General features: G+C 39.5%; 1 long non-coding RNA gene across 2 annotated transcripts; it reads left to right on the top strand.

Annotated features, from left to right (window-relative positions):
• The first annotated feature begins 2,561 nt into the window (after positions 1 to 2,561).
• LOC109616584 lies at positions 2,562 to 7,007 on the top strand. 2 transcript variants are annotated; one of them, XR_004576761.1, is made up of 2 exons: positions 2,562 to 2,641; positions 6,267 to 7,007. It is a non-coding gene; the product is annotated as an uncharacterized LOC109616584 (long non-coding RNA). The 2 variants fall into 2 exon arrangements; XR_004576760.1 differs by lacking the exon at positions 2,562 to 2,641 and adding an exon at positions 3,014 to 3,858.
• The last annotated feature ends 5,963 nt before the right edge of the window (positions 7,008 to 12,970 follow it).

Genomic DNA, 12,970 nt, shown 5'->3' with positions numbered 1-12,970 from the left:
CAAGGCTTTTCAGTGAACAAAATACAAGTGGTTTAAGTGGTACAGTATATATCATCTGAATAGGAAGCAATTAAAACAATGAATGCATATTAAGAGACAGAGTTGGAAAATGACAAATATTTGTAAAAAAATAAGAAGGAATTCTGTGAAAATAAAGGGGGTACTTTTAATGTAAACAAGCCCTAAGGAACACTCAGTAAGTTCGCTGTGCTCCTGTTGAATCACTCCTTGCTGTCCCTACTCAAAGTCCACATGGCTGTTTTGCAGATGTAGTTTCTGCCTTAAAACACCAGCTATCAGTACCCAAAGACCATATTGTTGTTGCTGTCCTTGTCCACCTTGTCCTTTTGCAGCTGATCAGGATTCTGCCTAAAGACTCTAGTCAAAGCCCATCTGTACGATTAGTTTCTTGCTCACACCAGATTAGAGTTTCCTATCGATTTCAGCAAATCGCACATGTGCAAAAGAGTAAGCACAATTGTTTACAAGATGCACAACACCTACTAGCACATGGCTTGCTGATCAAAAGTTGATTCTCTGTTAAACTGTCATACTCTTCACAACCTCTAAACATTCTTTCATCATGTGAGCATTCACATGCAAAAAGATCCATTCAATTATCAAAATCTGTCAGACATCTACAGTGGGGCAAAAAATTATTTAGTCAGCCACCAATTGTGCAAGTTCTCCCACTTAAAAAGATGAGAGAGGCCGGTACTTTTCAACATAGGTACACTTCAACTGACAAAATTACGAAAGAATCCAGAAAATCACATTGTAGGATTTTTAATGAATTTATTGGTAAATTATGGTGGAAAAGAATTATTTGGTCAATAACAAAAGTTCATCTCAATACTTTGTTATATACCCTTTGTTGACAATGACAGAGGTCAAATGTTTTCTGTAAGTCTTCACAAGGTTTTCACACACTGTTTCTGGTATTTTGGCCCCTTTCCTCCATGCAGATCTCCTCTAGAGCAGTGATGTTTTGGGGCTGTCGCAGGGCAACACAGACTTTCAAATCCCTCCAAAGATTTTCTATGGGGTTGAGTTCTGGTGACTGGCTAGGCCACTCCAGGACCATGAAATGCTTCTTACGAAGCCACTCCGCCCGGGCAGTGTGTTTGGGATGCTGAAAGACCCAGCCACGTTTCATCTTCAATGCCCTTGCTGATGGAAGGAGGTTTTCACTCAAAATCTCATGATACATGGCCCCATTCATTCTTTCCTTTACACGGATCAGTCGTCCTGGTCCCTTTGCAGAAAAACAGTCCCAAAGCATGATGTTTCCCTTGAGTCCTTGGCGGCGTAGTGTTACGTAGTTACTGATGGTAGCCTTTGTTACTTTGGTCCCAGCTCTCTGCAGGTCATTCACTAGGTCCCCCGTGTGGTTCTGGGATTTTTGCTCACCGTTGATTTCTTCACACCAAGCTGCTTACCTATTGCAGATTCAGTCTTCCCAGCCAGGTGCAGGTCTACAATTTTGTTTCTGGTGTCCTTTGACAGCTCTTTGGTCTTGGCCATAGTGGAATTTTGAGTTGTGGACAGGTGTCTTTTATTCTGATAACAAGTTTAAACAGGTGCCATTAATACAGGTAACGAGTGGAGGACAGAGGAGCCTCTTAAAGAAGAAGTTACAGGACTGTGAGAGCCAGAAATCGTGCTTGTTTGTAGGTGACCAATACTTATTTTACAGAGGAATTTACCAATAAATTCATAAAAAATCCTACAATGTGATTTTCTGGATTTTCTTTCATCATTTTGTCTCTCATAGTTGAACCTATGTACCTATGATGAAAAGTAGAGGCCTCTCTCATCAAGTGGGAGAACTTGCACAATTGGTGGCTGACTAAATACTTTTTTGCCCCACTGTATAGTATGTTCCATAAATATCTATGACTTGGAATGTTTGTGATATCTGCTAAATTGGCCAATGTCCTGCCAGGTGACGTAGTAATGAAATAGGAATTGCCAGGAGATTTCCCCCCGGTCCATTGCAAGGGAAAAAATCAGTTGTGATGTTGACAAAAATCTCTTTCCAGACCAACTAGAGAAACAGGATGTCCACCAAGAACATGGGAACTTGCAGTGTTACATATCGTGAGGAGGTACAATTCATTGTTTCTTACAGAACTACCACAGGTTTATTCATATGACATAAACTCAAAAAAATAAAGGTTCTTCAATGGTTCTATCAAGAAACAATTGTCAGTGTTAAGGGTTTTTCAGGCAGCTACAAGGTTCTTTGTGATTAAAAAAGGTTCCAGCCTTTACCAAACTGGTTCTTTACACAGTGATCAGTAATGGCAATTACTGGCAAGCTAACTAAATTAGTTGTTGACTACTGAGGTAAATTTACAGGTAATGAACAGCCGGGACACAGTTGGGAGGATATAATGCGCCAATTTTCATTGTGTAGTTTGTTACACTTAAAACAACACCTGAAGAAATTTCATTTTTACCATTTAAATTAAAAGATTCTAATTCTAATAAAAATATGAAACAATATTTTTCTGGAATTAGCCAAGTAAGGTCGCCACCCCGAGTTTGAATACCTCTGCATTAACGTAATCCGCTCTCCTCCGCTTCCATCTTCTAATTGCTTTGTGAATCAACTGACAGTTCACATTTTCAAAAATCGGTAAGTGAATCATTTTAAATTGTTAAAGGATTTCAAGAATTAAACGTGTACTACGCATAGGCTAAACGATATCAAACACCAGTTTAACATGTCTTAATAATGTTCAGATTATACAGAACTATATAACGACATACAAAACTAAAAGTTAGCTAATATTAATGCGTCTGCAATTTTGTGCAGCTAGCTACGGTGCTAACAACTGTTTTGCAGAGTAATTTAACCGACTTAACTATAGCCAGATGTACACATCACTAGATAGTACCGTTAGTTAATGTGGCTTGTTGCTGATGAGGGAAATATATGGTGGAATTTATTGGCTGGCCCATTTTCCGTTTGTTTCATAGGAAGCGTTCACATAATGGCGGTAATAGTTTGCGGCGTCCTCGTGGCACGCTGTCGTGGTGTAGCTAGTTAGCAACTTTGCTTTTTTGAGCTTGCTGCCTAGCAGTCCTCTGTGTATCACTGAAATTACCAAAATCTGTCTGAATTTAATGTAATATGGCTATCAGTGTTAGTATAATGGTTGTGCTGATTATTTTGGCAATGGAATTTTGGCAATGGGATTTTGTAGAGAAAGCACACCAGAGCGAGCATCCATATCCCTACAGTTTCTGGGGCTTCTCTTAAGGGCACTCCCGCTCGAACCTGTCAGTTACATTCTGGCTTACATACAGGGTTTTGTGTATTTGCTAACAGTAGTCAATATAATGTTATTGACTATTGTTACCCGTGGCTGGGTTTTCAGGTTAATTTAGTTTGCAGAATTTGCCTTGTCATTACAAAGACCTTTCCAGTGAGTAAATGAATAGGATTGTATGCTTCGTACCCTGAGTGTACACACTTATCACTTAAAGTCTGTCACAGAAAGCCCAAGCACCAGCTAAGTGTATGGTGTTACTGGGCCCTGCGCTTTCAGCAAGCTACCATACTTTGGTGTCACCCAGGCCTTTCTTCCGGATGTTATGCATACTGTTTTAGAGGGCGCTATTCCTGACACACTGAAGTTAATCATAAAGGCACTACACAAGAATAAAATTACCAGTGTCCAGGAACCTAATCACAAATTGAAACACTTTAGGTCAAAACGACAAACATCAAACCAAGTTTGTTATCTGAGAAGGTTTCTGCTGATGGTCAAATTGATGGAAAAGCTACAGAGAAGTGGTCATTGTTTCGCATACTACCTTTCTTAAATGGAGAGAAGGTTCCAGCTGAAAGTAAGTACTGGCAGTTGTATCTTATTAATTGAGAAAAAATCAGACATACTTTTAGCTCCTACACTGAGCAACGTGTAAGTTATACAGTTTCTGACCGATTTCAAGGATCTGTTTCCAGATAGATTCACACCTAAGTTACACTTTTTGGTGCACTATCCTCACCTATACTGGAATACTGTGCTCCGTGATCTCATTGGTGCACGAGATTTGAGGCAAAACACTTGTATTTCAAGAAAGTGAAATAACTACATCAATAACTACAAACACATTTGCCAAAGTTTGGCCAAAAGAAACCAGCTACTACAGTTTTGGGAGTGGCAATCCACAAGTATTGTTGGTGCTGAGACTGTCCCCCACTCAAGTACTGAAGTCACATTAGCAGAACTATCTGAGGCTGTGAAAGAACACATTTAGAGTTTACCAACAGTGGTGAGTAATGAAAAGCTTTGGAAGATTAAGGAAATTACTTTGGACACCGTCAAGTGTTCTGTTGGAGACTTTAAATTTTTTTTATCCTGGACGTCCTGCATGGGGTTGAAATCCCTCATTTTGTGAAGGTGACCCAGATTATTCGTATTTCTAGAAAATGGGTTCTTCTAACAAAGATTTTTACCATAGTGGCGTTTAACAGCCATTTGCATGCATATCATGTCAGAGAGACAGAAGACACAATCATCCTCCAACCTGGTCACTAACATGACTTTCAATCTCTCCCAACTCTTTGTTATTGACAATGTACGTTTAGATTACATATTTTTTGTGACAAAATCCCAAATTATGTATCCCTTTTTACCGGACCGCGTAAGCGGCATGGAATAGTTCGCCCTCAGTCTTGCTAGATGCTATTTGCAGTGGTGGTAAACTTAATAAGAAACATTAGTCAGTTTAACACACTCCTCGATGGAGTCTAGTGACTGCTGAAACGTGTAATGCCGTGGCGTAGTGGTTATAGACAGTGCCTCTCATGTGGAAGACCTAAGTTCGAATCTATTGAGAGCAACAACATTTATTAATTATTTCTGGTAGATTCCATGATTCTCTCGTCTTTTCACTTGATGAAAAAGTTAGTTATCGTCGCCTTCATTGATAGTTACTGTATGAATGTCATTCACGAATGAAAGAAAAAAGTATGTTGTTTTGCCATGAAAGAAAAAAATACGTTCTTATGCCCTGAAATGAATTTGCTTTAGCAGACTCGCTAGGAATTGCTCAATTCTAATGACTATTCTAGTAAGTTAGTAGATACCGGTAAAGCATATTACTGGTTAATATGCTGTTAAAATGGCCAGTGGCAAACGGCATACATAGACGCTATTTGTGATGGAGGTGAACTTTAGTAAGAAACGTTAGTCAGTTTAACTGTATCAATTTCATTCACGAATGGCCAATCAACTATTAAAACTGCCAGTGGCAAGAGAGGATTTGTTCAGGATATACAGAATCCTCTTGTCTATACTGACTGCTGGCAAATGTACAGCTCTGTGGTGTAGTGGTTAATGACACAGCCTTTCATGTGGGCGACCTAGGTTTGAATCTCAAGATGGCAACTCTTTCTTTTGTGGGCCGGCTGAACTAGGCTGATTTCTTGTTCATGACTGTCTTAAGAAAATAAGTCAGGCTGTTGGAGTAGACAGCATTCAGTCAGAACCACTGGAGTTGATTAAAGGGGTCCCACAAGGTTCTATTCTTGGTCTGTTACCGTTCACTCTCTACATAAACAGCATCATTGTTCAGAAAGAGTGAAATATATCTACATGCCGACGATACTGTCATGGTCTCTATTGCTTCGATGGCTGACCAAGCATTACTGCAGCTGGAGACAGATTTTGAGATGCTACAAAGGTCTTTTTAACAACTTAAACTGGTTTTAAATGCAAAGAAAAACAAAATGTATGATTAACAAGTCCAAAAAGCTGGTAGAAAAAACACGTGCACTCATATGCTTAGATGACTGACGAATTGATAAAGTCTCTGCATATAAATATTTAGGGATATGGCTGGATAAAAAACGGTCCTTTTAAAGTACCTTTATATTGCCTAGATGAGCAGGCTTACTGGATAAAACTTGGAGATGCTGTCTAACCCAGTGTTAGCAATACCAAATAATGTCGACGTTGCTGTTGTTGTTGTTGTTGTTGTTGTTGTTGTTTTTATGATCAGAATAAATAAATGATTTAATGGATTTAATTAATTATCGTCCATCGCAGGTGTGAAAGCTCAGGAATAGTCAACTAGTCCTGAGCTTACAAACCTAATGGAACTTTTACTAACCAAAATGTCTTTGATTAGTGAATCAGCTGTGCTAGTTTAAGGCTACAGTCACATCTGGGTCTCACCCAGGAAGGCTTTGAGAAACAGTAATCTATATGACAGTTGTATTGGATTAATACTATATTGTTTCTCCTCAGGATCCTGTGTTCCCGACACCAACCGTGGTGATCACCGATTGTGTAGATGGGAGGCCGCTCAGTGGAAGTGTAAATGTGAAGCTGATTGGTGACGGTGGGGTAGATATCACACTTGCTGTGGCGGTGGCATATTCTTTGTATCACATCAAGTTGACTATTCAAAGAACTTCAGGAAGACCATGAGCTTCCTAGAAGCATTTGTCTTTAAGCGCAAAACACATGTGCCTATTGCTGTGCAGAGGGTTTACAACTCTTTGTAGAGAACCAAAATACTCTGCAATGGAAAGTGTACAAGCATAGTTAATACACAAACATGTTGTTAGAATCATTTATACGTACTTACAAACATTTCATCCTGTTCTTCTACAGTACCTCTAGTTTTCTCATTATTTGTTAAAGCACAACGTGGATTTAATACTTGCTGGTATTAATCTGTAAGGCTGATATAAAGCCCTTTTCTCTTCTGTTGTGAAAAGGTTTATTTTTTAACACCTTTGTTCAAGTTGTAAGTACACAAAAATTATACACATGCTGACAAGAGAAGGTGTTTTGCAGTTGTTGCAGCAGACTGGTGTTAGTCGACCTGAAGGAAATTACTGTGTACTATTCTGAGACTAGGGTAGATTGCAATAGCCTATTCTCGTATATAGGCTATTTGTGTGGTAGGACTTGAGATTCATTATTTTGTCACTGTTGGGCCGTGTAATAGATATTTTCTAAATAAAAATGATCATTTCAACATTAGGGCTTGGGTATAAATATTTCTTCAGTACATTATAACTATGCATTATTCAAAGCTGTAACTACATTTAGGAAATACATTTGCAAAAAGTTGTAACTAAGTTTGATCTTCGGGGCATGACCTCCATAGCTTAGAAGCTTGTCAAGTAAAGAGGTTGTGTGTGTTGCGGAGCAATGGGTCACTGTCAGTGAAGAAAGTTATCTTTTTAGGAGAACCCTGTCGGTTTCATTAAGTCAGCCCATCTTATCATTTAAACTGTGGTATGATATTTATAGGGAAGAATCTTACAACATTATCTGAACACAAAGCAAGGGTCTAGTGGAAAGCTGTGGGTGGTACATTTATTTTATTGACATCTAGTGTTTAACCAGCCCTCCTCCCACCAACAAATAACAAACAGTCCTGGGTGTGGGATGCAAATACCCTATTTTCCCCGGTATGTTGGATTGGTTAGTGTAATGGAGTGTGTGGGGGTTAGAGGAGCAAAAAGGTCATCAGGACTGTGGAAGTGGTTTAAGTTTAGAATGGGGAATTCACTAAGGGGTATTCTGCCCATTTATTTGATTGTGGTTTGACATCATTGGAGTTACTGGCAAGCACACAAGTGTCACCATCCATCCATCTAGAAAAAATACTTTTTAACCTACAAGCGCTCGGCCGTCCACAATCAGTCACTGGAGCAAAACGAAAAGCGCTAGAACCATTGAACCATACACCCCTGATGAGCTCACCACAGAGGTTTGGTAATTATGAGAATACGCCTGTAATAATAGAAAGAGACATTTCTCTCTCAGGTCAGAGGAGAGGGTACGCCCACCTCAGTGCATTTGAAATGAATCAACCGAGATGCGATTGAAGTGCAGACTTTCAGCTTAAATTCAAGGGGTTGAAGAAAGAGATTGTATAAAACGTTTAGGAATTGCAACCATTTTCATACACCGGCCCCTTATCGACACTAGATTATTTTGTGTTAATATGCAGATATTGGTAGTTTAAGACAACACTTCCTGGAGTAGCGTGCACCACATTTCTGAAACCAGCCCCCCTGTATGTCTGCAAGTGTGAAAACAATTCTGTTGGAACTGCATACATTTTCTGTGCTGCATGCAAATTGCTCAATATTCCCTCAATTGATGCGCTCAATCTGGCTCAGTAAAGGCTTACATCACGAGTAAGAGAATAAATTCTAGAAAGACTTATTTTGCATAATTTCCACAGCTTTTGAATTTCCACTGGCATGTTCGAGACCTACTACCTCTATATATTCGTCATTAAATTATTTAAGAACCTCGACTTTTCCAAAGTAATGAGGTATATGCTTTTTGAAAATATTTTCACATTTCGTTTGAAATAGCTTTTTCAGGTTTTGAGATATTTATCCCAAATCACATTCATATATTCCTCTTGACATTATCTAAGAGCCTCAACTTAGATTGTTCCAAAATAATGAGGTTCAGAATGTTAGAATATTTTTGTAAAAATTCACACATAAGCGTCAGTGACAACGGGAGGCAGGTGACATTGTCCCGCCTTTGCTGTTTTGACCAATCAGTTACGTGTTCAAGGAAAAAGGTCGGCCCAACATAAACAAAACTGAGTAGTGATTTCTATATAGTGAAGATTTGCCCATAGGGGCTTCACTCTTATTGGTTTACCCCTATGCCAATAGGCAGTCACTGAAAATGTAAATATGCAAATCACACCTCTCATGGCCATCTGCCCCATGGCTATAAAAGATGTCACACTGCTCAGTCTCCCCTTTTCCTTCACGAGAAAAGTTTAGTATGCAATCTACGGTGACTTCGACGAAGCCAAGGATGGCTTCACCACCTTCGAGCGCTGGAGCGGTCTCTACTAGCCCGGCGCCCCGGCCGCTGACGTCCCTGTCGGTCTGCCGGTGTAGCTAGCTGGACCCTGCAGTCGACACGCACATACTGTGCTGTGCGTAAGAGTTCCACAGAATTGCAGGTATCAGTCTAAGCAGTAATCAGCTTATTTAGTACGAGACTTAGTTAATATTTTAGGGTGTCCATGTGTGATTGGCTGCATAGAAGAAGTAAATGAAGAAGATTATGTGAACAGGAAGTCTTTCCACAGCATTAATGTGCAGGTAGGCCAACAAAGAATTGTACCTCTACAAGAAAATCAGTCTGCCAATTTGTTTAAGACGAATGGATGGGTGTCACTGAGCTAACTCTGGCAAAAGGATGTATGTACATACATCATAACCTCTTATGTAGGCCTTTGTTTCCTGGGGGGTGGTTGGGTCTGATGAGCTTCCTCCAGAGATGCTTTCAACAGTAGGTTGCCCACTGTTTTGACTGAGGGCATCTCTACAGCCTCTATTGGAACCCCCACCTATTTTTCAGCCCTCAGCCTTTTTTCTATTGCTATAATGGAGGTCCAATTTTAACATGTCCAGTAAGCCCAAATTTGGAGACTAGAATGCATAAAAGCACTTAATTGTTACTTTCAAATAGACAATATTAAATACTGGCAGTGTTGAAATGGGTGAACAATTTATTGCTTAGAAAATGTCTTAAATATAACATGTTGAATGTAGCTACTGAAAGCTGTTTAATTTGGTAGGGGAGGCTAAACAACATCACAACTGCTTGTACTGAAATTACACTTATATTTCTATTTCATCTTCAGGTGCTGCCAAGTGCGTTTTAGGCTTGTTGGGTTGCACCTGCTTAAATATTACACACCCACAAACATTAAATGCTTAATGAGTTGAACACTCAAGATTTTCTTTCAATTTATTCTCCCGAATTGACTTGGTCAGCCATTTTCTGCCATGCCAGCTCACGTTCTTTTGCTGCTGCTACTGTATGGCTTGTTTTCTTGAATATATACTCTGCATATGCATTCTTTTAATATTTCTAAATCCACTTGGGAGAAGGAGGGGGTTTGAGCCCTTTTTCTCCAGTTGCCACAGTCACGGTCATGTTATCTGCCTTCCATTGATTAGGGCTTTTTATCTCCTTGTGCTTTTGTGCTTTACTCAGGGTTGACTGAACTAATTGTTACCACCTATTCTGAGACTGTCAACTCTGAATCAGTCAACTCTGAATCAGTCAACTCTGAATCAGTCAACTCTGAATCAGTCAACTCTGAATCAGTCAACTCTGAATCAGTCAACTCTGAGTCTGACAGCTCAGAATCAGTCAACGCAGAGTTGTTGTTTAAACTCAGAGTATGTTAACACTGCTTTATGAAATACCCTTAACTATAGATTGTTATCCCTTGTTTTTGTTTTCCTTTTTTGCCTCACCTTTACCGACTCACACTGTCACAGGTGTGTGTGCACGGCACAGAAATTTGATATACAGTTCCCATAAAATTATCTTCATACTTGCAAACCTCTGGGGGGCTCTATCGAAAATAGGCTACCTAGGAAGGTGGCGTCTTAATCTCTCAATATTTGCAAGTTTACACAACAAAATAATCTAGTATCTCAAGTCTTCATAATGTACTGTAAAATGTAGCATAATATAAACATCTACAACTAACAGTAGGTTTGTCACATCTCTGGAGTGTCACATCTCTTAACATAGGCCTACTGGGAATTCCAATGAACGTGCTTGTGTGTGTGGACCACCCCCACACACACCTCTTCACTTCCTGTTTTGAAATTTAAACTGACAGGGGAATTTGGTTGTCACCTCTTGGTTCTCTTCAGATACGTGTAGTTTCCGTTGTATATCTAAGAATGCAAACTCAGTTTCCCATCAAAAGTAGCCCATTGAATTTTTGGAGAACAGCTTTCGATTGTGAAACTGAAAAAGGAAGCGAGTGTCCAATATTAAGGAAGTTCGTATAAGATGTGAAATTGCACATTCACTAACATTACTCTAGCGTGTGTACAGTGTTCTCAGTCCCAAGGTTTGATGTCTTCAAACACACATTCATGCACAGCAAACCCACACACAACATCAAAGATGGCCAAAAAATATTCCCTGCTAAGAGGGGAGCCACCTTAATGAAACCAATTCAAAGATGAACCTTAAGAAGAAGAAAAAAAATTGACACAAATCTGCCAAACAAGCAGAAGTTGTTGAAGTCTTACTCCATTCCCATTGTCTCATAGTTACGTCTTAATCTTTTATTCAGCTATTATTTAGCAACTTTCTGTTTGACAAGGGGTTGTACAAACCCGATTCCAAAAAAGTTGGGACACTGTACAATTGTGAATAAAAACAGAATGCAATGATGTGGAAGTTTCACATTTGAATATTTTATTCAGAATACAACATAGATGACATATCAAATGTTTAAACTGAGAAAATGTATCACTTTAATGGAAAAATAAGTTGATTTTAAATTTCATGACATCAACACATCTCAAAAAAGACTATTTTTTTGAGATCTGTTGACAAGGCCATGTTTACCACTGTGTGGAATCCCCTCTTCTTTTTATAACAGACTGCAAACGTCTGGGGACTGAGGAGACAAGTTCCTCAAGTTTATAAATAGAAATATTGTTCCATTGTTGTCCAGTACAGGCTTCTTGTTGCTCAACAGTCTTAGGTCTTCTTTGTCGCACCTTCCCTATTTACGTTGCGCTAAATGTTTTCTATAGGTGAAAGATCTGGACTGCAGGCTGGCCATTTCAGTACTCGGATCCTTCTATGCAGCCATGACATTGTAATTGATGCAGTATGTGGTCTGGCATTGTCATGTTGGAAAATGCAAGGTCTTCCCTGAAAGAGATGACATCTGGATGGGAGCATATGTTGTTCTAGAACTTGGATATAACTGTCAGCATGATGGTGCCTTTCCAGATGTGTAGGCTTCCCATGCCACACACACTCATGCAACCCCATACCATCAGAGATGCAGGCTTCTGAACTGATGGCTGATAACAACTTGGGTTGTCCTTGTCCTCTTTAGTCCGGATGACATGGCGTCCCAGTTTTCCAAAATGAACTTCAAATTTTGATTCGTCTGACCACAGAACACTTTTCCACTTTGCCACAGTCCATTTTAAATGATCCTTGGCCCAGAGAAAACGCCTGCGCTTCTGGATCCTGTTTAGATACGGCTTCTTTTTTGACTTATAGAGTTTTAGCCGGCAACGGCGAATGGCACGGTGGATTGTGTTCACCGACAATGTTTTCTGGAAGTATTCCTGAGCCCATGTTGTGATTTCCATTACAGTATCATTCCTGTATGTGATGCAGTGCCGTCTGAGGGCCCGAAGATCACGGGCATCCAGTATGGTTTTCCGGCCTTGACCCTTACGCACAGAGATTGTTCCAGATTCTCTGAATCTTTGGATGATATTATGCACTGTAGATGATGATGATAACTTCAAACTCTTTGCACTTTTTCTCTGAGAAACTCCTTTCTGATATTGCTCCACTGTTTTCGCCGCAACATTGGGGGAATTGTTGATCCTCTCCCCATCTTGACTTCTGAGAGACACTGCCACTCTGAGAGGCTCTTTTTATACCCAATCATGTTGCCAATTGACATAATAAGTTGCAAATTGGTCCTCCAGCTGTTCCTTATCTGTACATTTAACTTTTCCGGCCTCTTATTGCTACCTGTCCCAACTTTTTTTGGAATGTGTAGCTCTCATGAAATCCAAAATGAGCCAATATTTGGCATGACATTACAAAATGTCTCACTTTCAACATTCGATATGTTATCTATATTCTATTGTGAATTAAATATAAGTTTGAGATTTGTAAATTATTCCATTCGTTTTTTACTCACAATTTGTACAGTGCCCCAACTTTTTTGGAATCGGGTTTGCACAACCTGCACAAAACATAGACAATGGTTTTATTGAGATTCCCCATGAAATATTTTGCCTTATTATGAAAACATTTGTACACGCACAAATATGTTGAAATTCAAGCCAACATCGTGATTTATAGATCTTAAATTTAAGGTATTTTGTAGCACCAGGCTGGTTTGAAGTGAATTTGCCACTAGCTGATGGTGGGTGATG

This window comes from Esox lucius, chromosome 14 (assembly GCF_011004845.1).
Source record: "Esox lucius isolate fEsoLuc1 chromosome 14, fEsoLuc1.pri, whole genome shotgun sequence".
NCBI classification, from domain to species: domain Eukaryota; kingdom Metazoa; phylum Chordata; class Actinopteri; order Esociformes; family Esocidae; genus Esox; species Esox lucius.
This window is presented reverse-complemented; position numbering and strand designations above follow the sequence as displayed.